Below are 13,068 nucleotides of genomic sequence, written 5' to 3'. Positions count from 1 at the left end.
CTAATGTATGGTATTACAGATTATTTTCTTTTATTTTTAACAAATTTTTAACTAGAAAATAAAAACACATTTTTTTTTTTTTACACAATCTACATATTAGTTTATTTTAAAATAGGCCTACATGTTGACTAAAGCCGTGATCTTTCTTAATTTGCCTGACTGAACTTGTGGCGTTGGCAGTGGGAGTTCCCCTATGTTACCTAGACAGCGAACATCCCGTTACGTGAGAAAAGATTAAGAAAGGACATTTTGGGTACTAAAAAAGCTACCCTCCGAATTTCTACAAAATAGCAGCGGAATTTCCATGAATTAAAAGCGATTTTACCCGCAGGCAGCGTCGTTTAGCAGCAGTAATTCAATCTGCATCTGAGGAGATTGTAGACAGCTGTTATTTGCACATGCACCAGCGCGTGGCACACGTGAGTCATTACTGGCAACAGAACCAGGAACTACTGTATAATCAAGCAGCGCTTAATATGTGTTATTATGCCAAAATAATTATTTATATAGTTTTAAATGAAACCATTGTAATCCTGAAAGTATTCCCCTTTTTTTCAAAATGTAACTATAATCTGATTACTACGTTTTTTGACGTAACTGTAACGGATTACAGTTACTGGATTTTTGTATCCTGATTACATAACGCCGTTACATGTATTCCGTTACTCCCCAACCCTGATCATAACACTATGTATTCAGCCTTTTTCAATTAATCACAATATTTTGTCAGGAAATGGTTTTACTTCTAAAGCTATATTTAATTAAAATCTATTTAATAAAATCTAACCAGAAAAGTTTTATAATTTGATCATTCGTTGTTCGAAATTATCCCTGACTTTTCCATTACATACCGTCTTTTTTCTTATCACCATACTTCACATTAATTAATAGATCTTCTACCTGAAAACACATTTTTCTTTGCACAAGTCAAATTATTAGATTTATATCAATACTAAGCCCTAATTTGATTCAATCAAATAAAATCACAAAACTTTTCTTCAACCATTAATTGGTCAACATTTTTCCATGTTCGTTGCCCCATGGACGTTCCATCTTCACCATTTTGACACTTTGCACACCGTTGCAATGGTCTTTCCAACGTCGGCAGGAGAGGTATGTTTCTAGCACATCCTTGATCTCCCACTTTATTCTTCGCGTTGGCGTATGGGGTTGCTGATGTTGGTTAATATTAGGGATGGGCATTTTTCAAAAATATTGCATTCGAATATTCGGGCTCATAAAATTCGAATATTCGAATATTCGTTTATTTAAATGACGTTTAACGAAAAAGACGTTATTTTTTAAGTTTTTTTATTTATTTTTTTACGTTTTTGTCACCATTTCTGAAGCTTACGATTAGGCAATATACACAACAAGCTTACAATATATGTTCTAATATTTTCTTTTAATTGAAAACATTAAACAGTAGGGCCTATGTGTAAACAAAAAAAATAAAGAACAAAGGATTTAAGCTCAAGCAGCACGAACGAAAAAAAAAAGGCTAATAAAGCAGAGCAACAGATTGCGCCAGTTATCGTACAGAACGTACACCCTACACTCGAGTCAGCATATGATTATCGTGTTTATTTTTTCACGTTTATGTTGAGAAAAGCAATAATGTCCACAGGGGCGCCGCGGCCGCCGGCAGCAATTTATGCTCGAGTGAGAAAACGTGCTGCGCTGACAGACGTTTCATAGAAACAAAGAACGGTGTTCTAGTTCTAAGTTTCTTACAGCACTTTGCATTTTCTGTTCTTAAACCTCTCCCTCAACGAAACTTAAGTTATCATCTTGGATCACTCGCACACGCACTACAGCTGCGCTTACCTGCAGTCGTGATGCAGTGATAGACAGCTGTCTTTCCTCAGTCGACTGCTGTTTGGATTTCATGTGATTTCTCATTGTGGTGATGATATTATAACTCCAGATTAATTAATTTGATCAAAAGTAATTCCATTTTGTAAGATCATTTAATAACCTCATTTTCGAATAGTATTTCCAAACTTCGCAAGGCAGACGACGACATTATGATCAAATACAAACAACTTGTTAAACGCGTCACAGTGCCACCCAGTGCATTTAATTATAACTGCGAGTTAGTGCTTGGGATTTATCAGGGATTCACTGCATTTACGACCCGCAAAGTATTTACGGCTTCATAAATTCGATAAAATTCGAATAATATTTTATTTTTCGAATAATAATTACAGATCGAATATTCGAAAATTCGAATATTCGTGCACATCCCTAGTTAATATAGTTTAAGGTGAGATGCTTGGACCCAGGTCTCACACTCTCCAATCATTTTCAAATCCTTACAAGATTTTCCCTTAGATCACGATCGCACCCCCACTGGAATGAGTCATTTACTGTCTGCTGTCACCTGCGAATGGAGACCTTAAGTGATTTTGTTAGTAGCTGCTTGTCTTGTCGTCCCTATGGTGTGACCTGTGGATTCAACAGCCTGAAACATATTGTCACCAGACAGTTTTGCTCACTGAATAGCACTCAGGGTCCTTGTTCCCCTAAAAAAAACATTCAACCCATTTTGCTCATGTTAATAAAACAATACAGAATCAGTTCTGTTTGGTTCAAAATATCCTGACATCCTGCAAAATGAAAATTTTAAGTTAGGCACTGCACAGGGTTAGGCACTGTTTCTTCACTTTGCTCATGTTAACAAGACAAAATGTATACATTTGGAACAGAATCAATTCTGTTTGATGCATCTTCTGACATCCTGAAAAATGAAAATTTTAAGTTTTTTTTTTTAATTTTATTATTGTGGCACCTTTCTGCCACAATAATAACCCAGGCCAGGATAACTAGTCAAATTCATCCATAGCCATTGTTTTCACTGGGCACAGTCTGCCCTGCCCGTTCACTCCTGTATGACAAGATCAGCTGGTTTTAGACAAATGGTCCTTCTAACCCCCTGGGCTTTCCTGTCCTTCTGACCCCCCCTGAAGAGTTGAAATGCTCTTTTCTGACCATTTGTTCATGTGTGTGTGTGTCTTTGCTCATGCCATGTGCGCAAAAGTCTACATCTTCTGTAAAGAAAAACAAATGTTGAGGTTATTGTCACATAGTTTTCTTTTGTCTGCTGTGCTGCCGCATCTGCCCTGGCGTTTCCTGTTGAAACAATTCTTGTTATTAGCACACTTACAGATACAAACAATGCACACAGCAATTTTGTTAGGGGGAATAATGGCTTCTTGCAGGGCTTTTACCCAATTAAACCCAATGTCCTTCCAACATTTATCTTCCCACCTGTGCGATGGCTTTCAGCAAATGTGAACCCCTTAGTAAACCATATTTGGCAACTGTTATCATCCTCCTCTTGATGCACGAGATCTCATCTCGTGCATCAATTTAACATAATAAGATTCTCTTACATTTATCAGACGCTTTTATTCAAAGCGACTTACATTTCAAGGTACACATTTACTTTCTTATCAGTTCTTGCTTTCCCTCGGAAATTGAACTCATGACCTTGGCGTTACAGGTGCTAAACTCTAATGTTTGAGCTACAGGAAAACTGCAATATTTGTTCATATTTATTTGGTAACATTTGTTTGGATAAAGTTTGCTAACCCAAACGTTGTCCTTCAGCCAAATTTCCTTTAGACATCTTTCTCTGCCTCTGAAATAAAAATATTACTTAAAGCCACAATTTCATCTTCTTATCAAATAGTTTTAAGGCAACGGCCCCTAGTCTCACAGCGTTTCTTGCTTTTCAGGCCTATTGTTTGGTCTCTTAAGCAACTGTCATCTACGAACATTCTCCAGGTCATCAATTGGTCAGGTCGTGGTGTGCACACTTCGTCAACGTCAGTCGAATAACAATCTCCCCCTTTTTACAATACATAACTGTTAAGGGCTCTCTGGATAATCTGATATTTACTTAGCCTACGTGTTTGTTGCTGTCAAATCTATAACTTTTTCTCAACACATAACTGACGGCTATCTACGACTTCACAATTCTAATTTACACATCAATACTTAAACCTGTCCAGAAAGTAATTCAAATCTACTGCACATCATAAATGACCAAAATAATAATTAACAGACAGAGCTCGATGATCAATCAACTTAAAGCTCGTCCTATGTTCTGTGTTGCCTTCTCATCAGATTGACTCACAATCCTCAGCTTACTTTCAAATTTGTCATTTGCCTTAACCCATCTATAATGCTAAAACACTCTTTCCAGAGGTTAATGACAAATTTATACACACTATTCAGACAGAATAGTTGTCCTAAACTAACACATACTGTACAAAACATGAATTAACACTCACACTCATCCCTGACTATGAACTGCTCATATTTCTTATTCATATATTTTCTCTAAAAAGATTAAAATTTTAAATGACATTTTAACCTTACATTTTCCTGTATCTTTTATCTAATGTTTTTATGGCCTCTTAACTAGTTTCAAAGCATGTCTGTTCATTATTCATTTGATTTTAGAAAAGTCAGCTGGATTGTTTCAGTGCATAATTATTACTTTGCTTCAGCTTTCTTTGGCTGACTGATAACATAAAGATAGACAGAGTACCATCCCTTCCTCCACTCAAGCAGTCTCTTTCTCTCTCACTATAAGCAAATAATCTTTTCAACAGCCTCCTAGGACTGTAACTAAAATAATCATAGTCATAGTTAATCCTTAATAGTTCACACATGTCAAAGTACAAATGTTTGACTCAAATTAGAACCATTACAACAATCTAAAATACATTATACTATGATCTTTTCTAAGGTTATCTTTAGTTTAAAGACTCAATTCACCTAACCTTTGTTTTCCAGAAAATTCTCTTGACTTGTCACAAGCTGTTCTCATCTTTAGCCACCACCATGTCTAACGACCTTCAGGAGTTAAAACTAGTTCAATATCAAATATTTTTCCTTGCCCATAAGGCAAACCAACATCATGTTCCTTGTATAAATTAATACGTTTTGTTACTGTCTCCATAACAAATAATGACAATCACCTCACGGTCTCAGTTGGCTCTTGAAAGCCCATTTCCATTAGCTCTTAAGCAATAATTTTCTTTTCTTCAGGGTGTTGTCTCCCTGGCATAGTTGCAGACACTTGTCACAATGGAAAACAGGCCAGCCGCACGTGTAGAGCGCTGCTAGCCAATAGGAACGGAGGAAATTCCAGGGAGGCGGGCCAGAAATAAAACACCAAATTAGAGGTTCGATTCCCGTCTCGGCCACAAATACCATAAAATGAATTGGTAATAATTTTTAAATCTAGATACACTTTAGGTACGATTAACATATAATAAAAGAACTTTGTGCACAAAAATAAAATAAAACTTGTAATATTTGTTCTTGTGTAGGATGTAAAAGATGTGCAATTAACTTAATAAACCTTTACATTATAATAAGGTATAGTTATCTTTAATATAGAAAACATTTGAATTTGAATAATTGAAAAGAACATTTTGATAATGTTTTAGACCTTTATTTGAGATATTCACATTATATTTGTATAACTATGTACAGAAATCCAATATATATGAAATATAACCAATAAACACCAAATAGAGCGTTTCATTTTATTTATAGTACAGATATATACATATTATTATATAAAACTGAAAAAGGTAATGTATTAAATACTTATAGATTAAACAGCAACAACATTGATAATAATAATAAAATCTAAAATTGTGGAGAACACAGGAAAAAACAATAAATATTTTAAATTAAATAATTATGTACAGAGTTCAATATTAATAACAGTTATTATTATTTAGTGTTTACACATCTGAGCAAGATAAAATAATTGCAAGTCAATAAAATTAACTTTAAAAACACACTAAAATACAATGCAAACAAGGACAAAACTTTTGGTATTTTAATGAACAAATGGAAATAAATTGAACAATTTAAAATGATAGATTAAACAACAACAATAATAATAAAATCTAAAGTTGGTGAGAACAGGAAAAAACAAGAAAAAATAGTTTAACAGTAACAGTAATTAACATTTAGTGTTTTTTCAAATCTGAGCAAGATAAAATAACAATGGAAGTCAATAAATTAAAGCTAGGGTAGGTAATCCTATTCAGAAACACTTTTTTTTATACTGGGTGAAATGGTCCTTCCATCCTGAGAGTAGTCAATACATTATGTGTTCAGAAAAAGGAATGAAAACAATCAGACCTCTGTAGCAGCTGCAGGACAGTAAAAACTCTGACCAATCACTGCCACTCGGTCCGAGTGTAAAGAACCAATCAGATGCCTTCAGAGCCAGGAGGAGTGTCTTAGCAGTGTCAATCAAGTTCGCGTACGCGCTGATCGCCCCTCTCTTGCACAGCGCGTACCGTCATTCAAAATCAAGATTGCCGGTGTGCCGAGCAGCTGTGCTAATAGCGGACAAACAACCAAAACTGCCAATTTCTCGAGTGGAACCTGCTCATACAACAAAGACAGGTAAACGGAAAAAGACCGATGACGATAAACAAGCCCGTTGGAGCCCATTGACTCAGTGTTAAAACTCTAGCCGCATAACATACAGATAAAATGTCACGCACTGTGCAAAGCAACAATTGAAACCTGCTAATTCACTGGCTTGTCATGTTGCTAAAATAATGTACTAGCAAACCTTATTTAGCATTACATATCGCTAGAATAATTATTTACATAGCCTACTGCAACGTTAGTTACCGTTATATTATCTTACTAGCTATTTATAACTCATAGAAAGAGTGCAACGTTATAAAGTTACATTACATGTATTGCATAATACGTAATGATTTGAGGACCATGTTTGTAGTCAAAGTATGGGCAGGCCAGTCAATGTAAAGCATTTCGTCCCTACCAGTGAATGTGCCATAACTGTTTATCCGTCGTCATCGGTGACCCTGCATGTTTACTAGCCTGCGCGTTCAGGGCAGGCTCCGCTATGGGGGGAACTTTACATAACAAAGTACATGTTTAACAGCTAGTAGGCCCAACGTTATATGTTATGAATCTTACACGAAATTCATCTTCATCACAGTGCAACTAATGGAAATGGAAAAACGTGTATCAATTCAACCTGTTTTTAGCTTTGCCTTATAGTTCTCTTTCATCATCTCGTTTCGAGATCCACCTATGGGAAGGGCATCCGTACCTGACCTCTGCAGAAGCATCCAATTGCACCAAGTCTGGCTAGACAGACAGAAGCGTGCAGCCAATGCCAGGTAAGGCCACACCCCTTACCTAGGCATATAACTTCTCCGCGCGCTGCTATTCCTCAGTTGACATTCGCTTCTCGCGATCTCTGCACTGACACAGTTCGGTTGGATTAACGTTACGCTGCTCACTTTCGAGTCTTCAGGAGGACATATCGCCAGATCAGCCTCCGCCAGACGTGAGTGACAGTCGTTTATTCAGCCTATCCGCTGTGGGTTTTTTTTGCATCCGGACTCCGGAGCCGCCCGCGCTCTCGCTGTCCTTCACCTGCTCCTCCTTACATGGCTGCCCGCCAAGATTTTTCCGAGTTCTTCACCGCTGGCCCACCCATGGCTATGTGACTGTCTAAACCGCCGCTTCTCCGGGGAACAGCCTATCACGACGAGCCTGCCCGGCCGCGTGTGGTGCTCTCATCGCCTCTAAGGACCCTCTCGTTCTGCGCGGTCTGCTTGGGCTTTACACGCTTAAGAAGCTTAGGAGAACCCGGAGAATTGCGGTCATTGTAATTGCTGTAACGTTAGCTTTTACTAAGCCGGCTTTTAGTTGCACGATCCCGTGCTAGGCCTTTCTGACTCGGATGGAGGACACGGTGATGATGACGCGCTACCGGGGGACTCCCGGAGCGCCACCTCTCTAAAATATTTGAGCTGACATCAGCCCAATCCGCATTCCCCGAAGAGAACATCTTCGCGGGAAAACCTCACTCTCGTTGACGAACCGGCCGGTTCCGATGACGAAGCTCTTAAGCACGGCTGGAGCGTCCCGCTAGACTGTTAACACGGTCTCACGGGCCTTGATGTGTTACGATCACGTGTTGAGGTTTTCAATTTATGCCTTCCTAGGAAGGCGGCCCCGAACGCAAGCGGCCTGCCTGTTGTTCGACCGTTGGGAGTTGTAAGATATTTGTAATTTGTAGTGATTACAATTTAGCTCAAAGGAATTATTAATTAATTTATAAGGAATTCAAAAGAGTCACTTATTACAACCGAGCAAATGACTCGTTCGCGGTTCATTTGAACTGGCTGTAACTATCAACTCTGCAACGGATATAAATATCCGAACTATAGTGAAACACTATATAGTTAGCAAGGTAACTTAGATCAGAAGTTTAAGACATTAAATTTGTAAGCACAATAACACAAGTAATATTTCTCTTTAAAATACAAACAAGACTTTATTGATTATTCTAACACATAAAACTAATTTCTAACACAAACACACACATACACATTCATACGCGTTGCAGAAAGAAAAGAGTAAGGAAAGATTAAGTTTTAAGAGCGAGTTTAAGAGTGAGATGATGTAATAGTTTCTATGCACTTAGACACAACCTGAATGAACCATCAATCATTAGTTTAACCCTTTTATCGTTTCCTAGGTTATTAAATCTGTATCAAATACACCAGTTCAGCTTAAGAGTCTGGAGGCAGTACTTGCTTGTCTTTGCTTTTGGGGATTCCCTTTTGTTGCGTGAAAGGGGTTTTCCCGGTCCGTTCGTTGGCTGGTCTCCTCGTGCCTGATGTCTGGGTCACGTGGTCAGTCACGTGGTCAGTCACGTGGCGTGCTGGCGGAATGAAAGTCTTTGTTTGAAGCTGGCTTTGCAGAAGAAACGTGGCTCGAAATCTTGTCGCAAAACATAACTTAGAACCGAGACTCACAACGGAAAAGAAAGGAAACTAAGAAAAGAAAGGAAATTGAGAGGAGTAGATGATGGCTTGAATGAAGCTGTTTAACCCATGTTCTTCAGATCTTGATTTGGGTTATTTCGTCTGCGCGTTTATATGGTTCCTAGTCTGAGAGAGCGAGAGCAGAGAGAGAGCTTTGTTTCTGTCTAAGATTTTTTAACTCAAAGTTTGTCCCCCCTCCTGAAGAGATCGGACCAATTAGACACTGGCTTTGTTTTCAAAGTCATAAATCATGCGTTATCTGGGATCTCCTTACTAGCAGAGAGAACAGAGGCTACAGTTTAGATATTATTACTATTATAAGAATACGAACATTTTACACAGATTTCAATCAAGCCATCTTTTGAATCATGAGCATACGATCATATTGATATGAAACACAACACACTTTCATTCAAACATCTAACAGTTATAACAATTAAATGAATTATATGGGATTAAAGCATATTAAATGGACACATGTATTGTGGAAACACCTAGAATGATGTATGATGTTTTAAGTCCATTGAAAATTGTTCTTGAATGAGTTTTACGTATACTGTAGGACAGGGGCGTAGCAGCCATTCTAAAAGTGGGGGGGACAAAAGCTGTATGTGACCATAGGATGTGACCCAAAGGTGATGTTCATAACAAGGTTTTTCCTGACTCAAAATGAGGCAGAGGTGGTAAAATCCTAATAATGAAAATGTGTATTTTTTGTAGATCATCATATACCCTAATGTGTTTCCCACATTATTTTTGTGGGTGGAGCTTGGTACCTCTAGGGGGGTCTGGGGGCGTGCCCCCCCCCCCGGAAGAAAATTTTGTACATTTTAAAGATAAATTCTTTAATCTGGTTCACTTTGAGTCACCCGAATCCACTGTTAAAAATAAATAATCCACCCGCCAACCACCCATATTCTTTGATTTAGATATCTGCATCTGATCATCACATTACAATTATTCAAATTCTTAGTGTTAAGCATGATAATATATGGTAACATATCACACTGAAGTAGGCTGATTTAAAATGAACATTTATTTAAAATAAAAGTTCTTCTTTTGGCAAAATTACATTTCCTTAATAGCATAAACAGAAGCTTTACTCCCTTCAAACTTAAATTGTCAATGTTTCATTTCATCACTGTTTGAAAACACTCATTTTTTGTACCTTTATAAAGGGCATTTTCCCCCTAATTTTATACAACAGACATTTTATTTAAATATAGGCTATCAATAAAACCTAAATCAATGTATTTACAAAGTTTTAATATTATTTTGGTCACCCGACGTCGCAACCGAAATTTAACCAAATATCAACGTCTTACATTGCGTAAGTTACCTGATGGGAATAATCTGTTATGTCTCATTTAGCAGATGCTTTTATCCATTCCGAAGCGACAAGTAGGAGAGCATTTAACACACACTCGGCACAATCAGGCGCGACGTGACGAGGTCCATACGGGTTATGTTGTCTTACACGTCTTACTCATAGACGGTCTTACTGCGTTACAGTTGGTTAAATCAACAAGGAAACTTTACGCGTGATTCATGTCATCGCGACATAAAGGATATAATGTATATAAAAGGATATAATGTCCTCTGCTTTTTTCTGGGGTTCATTTTACCCCAGACGGCCAAACAACAAAGTGACTAAACAACGAACGAAAATTCGCAAGAGAGCAACAAGAGATTTGAAGCTCATGGCAGACACACCCAAGAGATGATTCGCGCTGTGATTGGCTGAATGTTAGTTCACTCAAGTCTAGTAACAAATCAGAGAACACGGGCGGAAATAGTGGCGCTGTTTCAAAAAAAAAATGCGGGGGACAGAATCACCTGTTTCTAAAAGTGAGGGGGACGTGTCCCCCCCGTCCCCCCCGGTTGCTACGCCCCTGCTGTAGGAAGAATCTCAGTTTTCTGGTTTGAAAAGAAGAGAATTGGTTTGTTCGTTCAGAGGTCCTTAAGGAGGAGGGGGTCTGGAATGTTGTGGGCTCGAGCAGCTTCTGCTGTTATCTTGATCGGGCTGAATTGTGCTATCTCTGAGCCAATCATTCTTTTCCAAGCTATCTCACATTGACCAGTTCTTCCTTTAGTTGGGCTCATCTTCTTTGAAGCTTGCATGGCCATAAAGTTCTTAGCTGGGGGTTTTCGTTGGTCAGCGGAGACTGGCTGGCTGGAGCCTTCTTTTATGGCTCTGGGGTTGGTGATTTGGTGTCTGGAATGTTCAGTTCTGTGAGAAATTATGTTTGAACAATTCACCGGGAAGATTCGTTTGTGTTTGTTTCACACTCAATCCTACAGAGTATCGAGCCCGCTTTCACGGGCCACGAGCCCTCCGGATTCTCTCCCGGTCCCGGAACCCCTGTCCAAAAGACACAGGGTCTCCCGCGGACGGTCGGTTAATCCCGTCTCGTGGCTGCCCAGCCCGTGTGTTTAGTGACGCTGTCGTGAGGAAAAGTACATAAGCAGTGTTACCACACCGCACGCACTTGGTTCCCCTCACCCAGTTATTAAAGGCTTCGGCCCCAGTGTTTTCCCAACACAAAACACACACATCACTAAACAACACATTTAACAAACGAATCAGATGAATTCGTGCAGATTTATATATCTGCCAACATAGAGAGCAAATCTCTCTGATCCCATGCATGTCGCCCCGAGTCTGTCCACAAGAGGGCGCCATTGCCTCACAAATCAACCATCTGGGCTCACACAGCTCAGTTGCGGCTGCCCAGCCCGTGTTTTTAGTGGACGTCGTGTGTGGAAGGCTTCAGCCCCTGTGTTCTCCAACACAAAACACACATCACTAAACAACACATTTAACAAACGAATCAGATGAATTCGTGCAGATTTATATATCTGCCAACATAGAGAGCAAATCTCTCTGATCCCATGCATGTCGCCCCGAGTCTGTCCACAAGAGGGCGCCATTGCCTCACAAATCAACCAGCTGGGCTCACACAGCTCAGTTGCGGCTGCCCAGCTCATGTGTTTTTAGTGGCATTGTGTGTGGAAGGCTTCGGCCCCTGTGTTCCCCAACACAAAACACACACATAACTAAATAACACTTTAAAACAAACGAATTGAATAAATCTGTTACAGAGAGAGTATCTCTCTCTGCGGATATTATTTTTCTGCCTGCACTTGAGACTGCCCAGTTCATGTGTTCAGGAGATGTGTGTTTTCCCCCCCACTTAAAAATCAGGGGGCACTTTGTGAGGGAAAGTTAGCACAGTGGACACCACACTATGTTCCCCTCACTCTGTCAATAAAGGCTTTCAGCCCCAGTGTTTGCCCAACACAATACGCACAAAGTTACGAATCAAATGAGAAAACTTCTCACTGCAGAGAGAGGAAATCCCTCCGAATCCCTGCATGTCGCCTCTAGTGTGCCCACTAGATGGCGCATTTGCAAATGAACCAGCTGGGCCCATACAGCCCCGCTCCGTCCCGAGCGGGGGCGCTCGCGAGTCACGAAACGGCTTGGCAAGCCGTTTCAGCGGCCGAGTGGGTTTTGCGTACCGCAACCCAGGGTTACGGGCTGCAGTTTGCAATAAAACCTTCGCATTTTAACGGCGTTCTCTCTTCTCACACAGAAGAAAACGCCTCACACATTCTGAAAGAGGAAATTTCCTCCCTCCTAAACAAGGGAGCGATTCAGATGGTGCCACCCAATCTGATAAACCATGGTTTTTATTCCTGGTACTTTCATTATCCAAAAGGCGTGGCGCCCCCCACCCTATATTGGACCTTCGAGTGTTGAACAAACATTTGAGGAAATACAATTTCAGAATGTGACACAAGGCTCTCTCGCCCGTGCCATAAAGCAGAACGACTGGTTCACATCAGTCGATCTGAAAGATGCTTTCTTTCACATAAGCATCTACCCTCCACACAGGAAATATCTTCGTTTCGCCTACCAAGGCATTTGTTACGAATTCACAGTTCTTCCGTTCGGGCGCAATTTGAGTCCCCGAACTTTCTGTCTGTGTGCGGAGGTGGGTGTGGCGCCCCTGAGACTATCAGGGCTGAGAATTCGTACTTTCATAGACGATTGGCTCATCATAGCCAAATCAAAGGAGAAGGTGTCGCTGGTCACCGGCCGGGTGCTCGCGCACATCACATCCCTCGGGTTCAAGGTGAATGCGAGCAAAAGCAATCTGACTCCCAGTCAGAATGTTATTTTCCTGGGCTTGGAATTGAACTCAGTCTC

Source organism: Squalius cephalus (genome assembly GCF_949319135.1).
Source record: "Squalius cephalus genome assembly, chromosome: 12".
NCBI classification, from domain to species: domain Eukaryota; kingdom Metazoa; phylum Chordata; class Actinopteri; order Cypriniformes; family Leuciscidae; genus Squalius; species Squalius cephalus.
Note: the sequence above shows the minus strand (reverse complement) of the source record.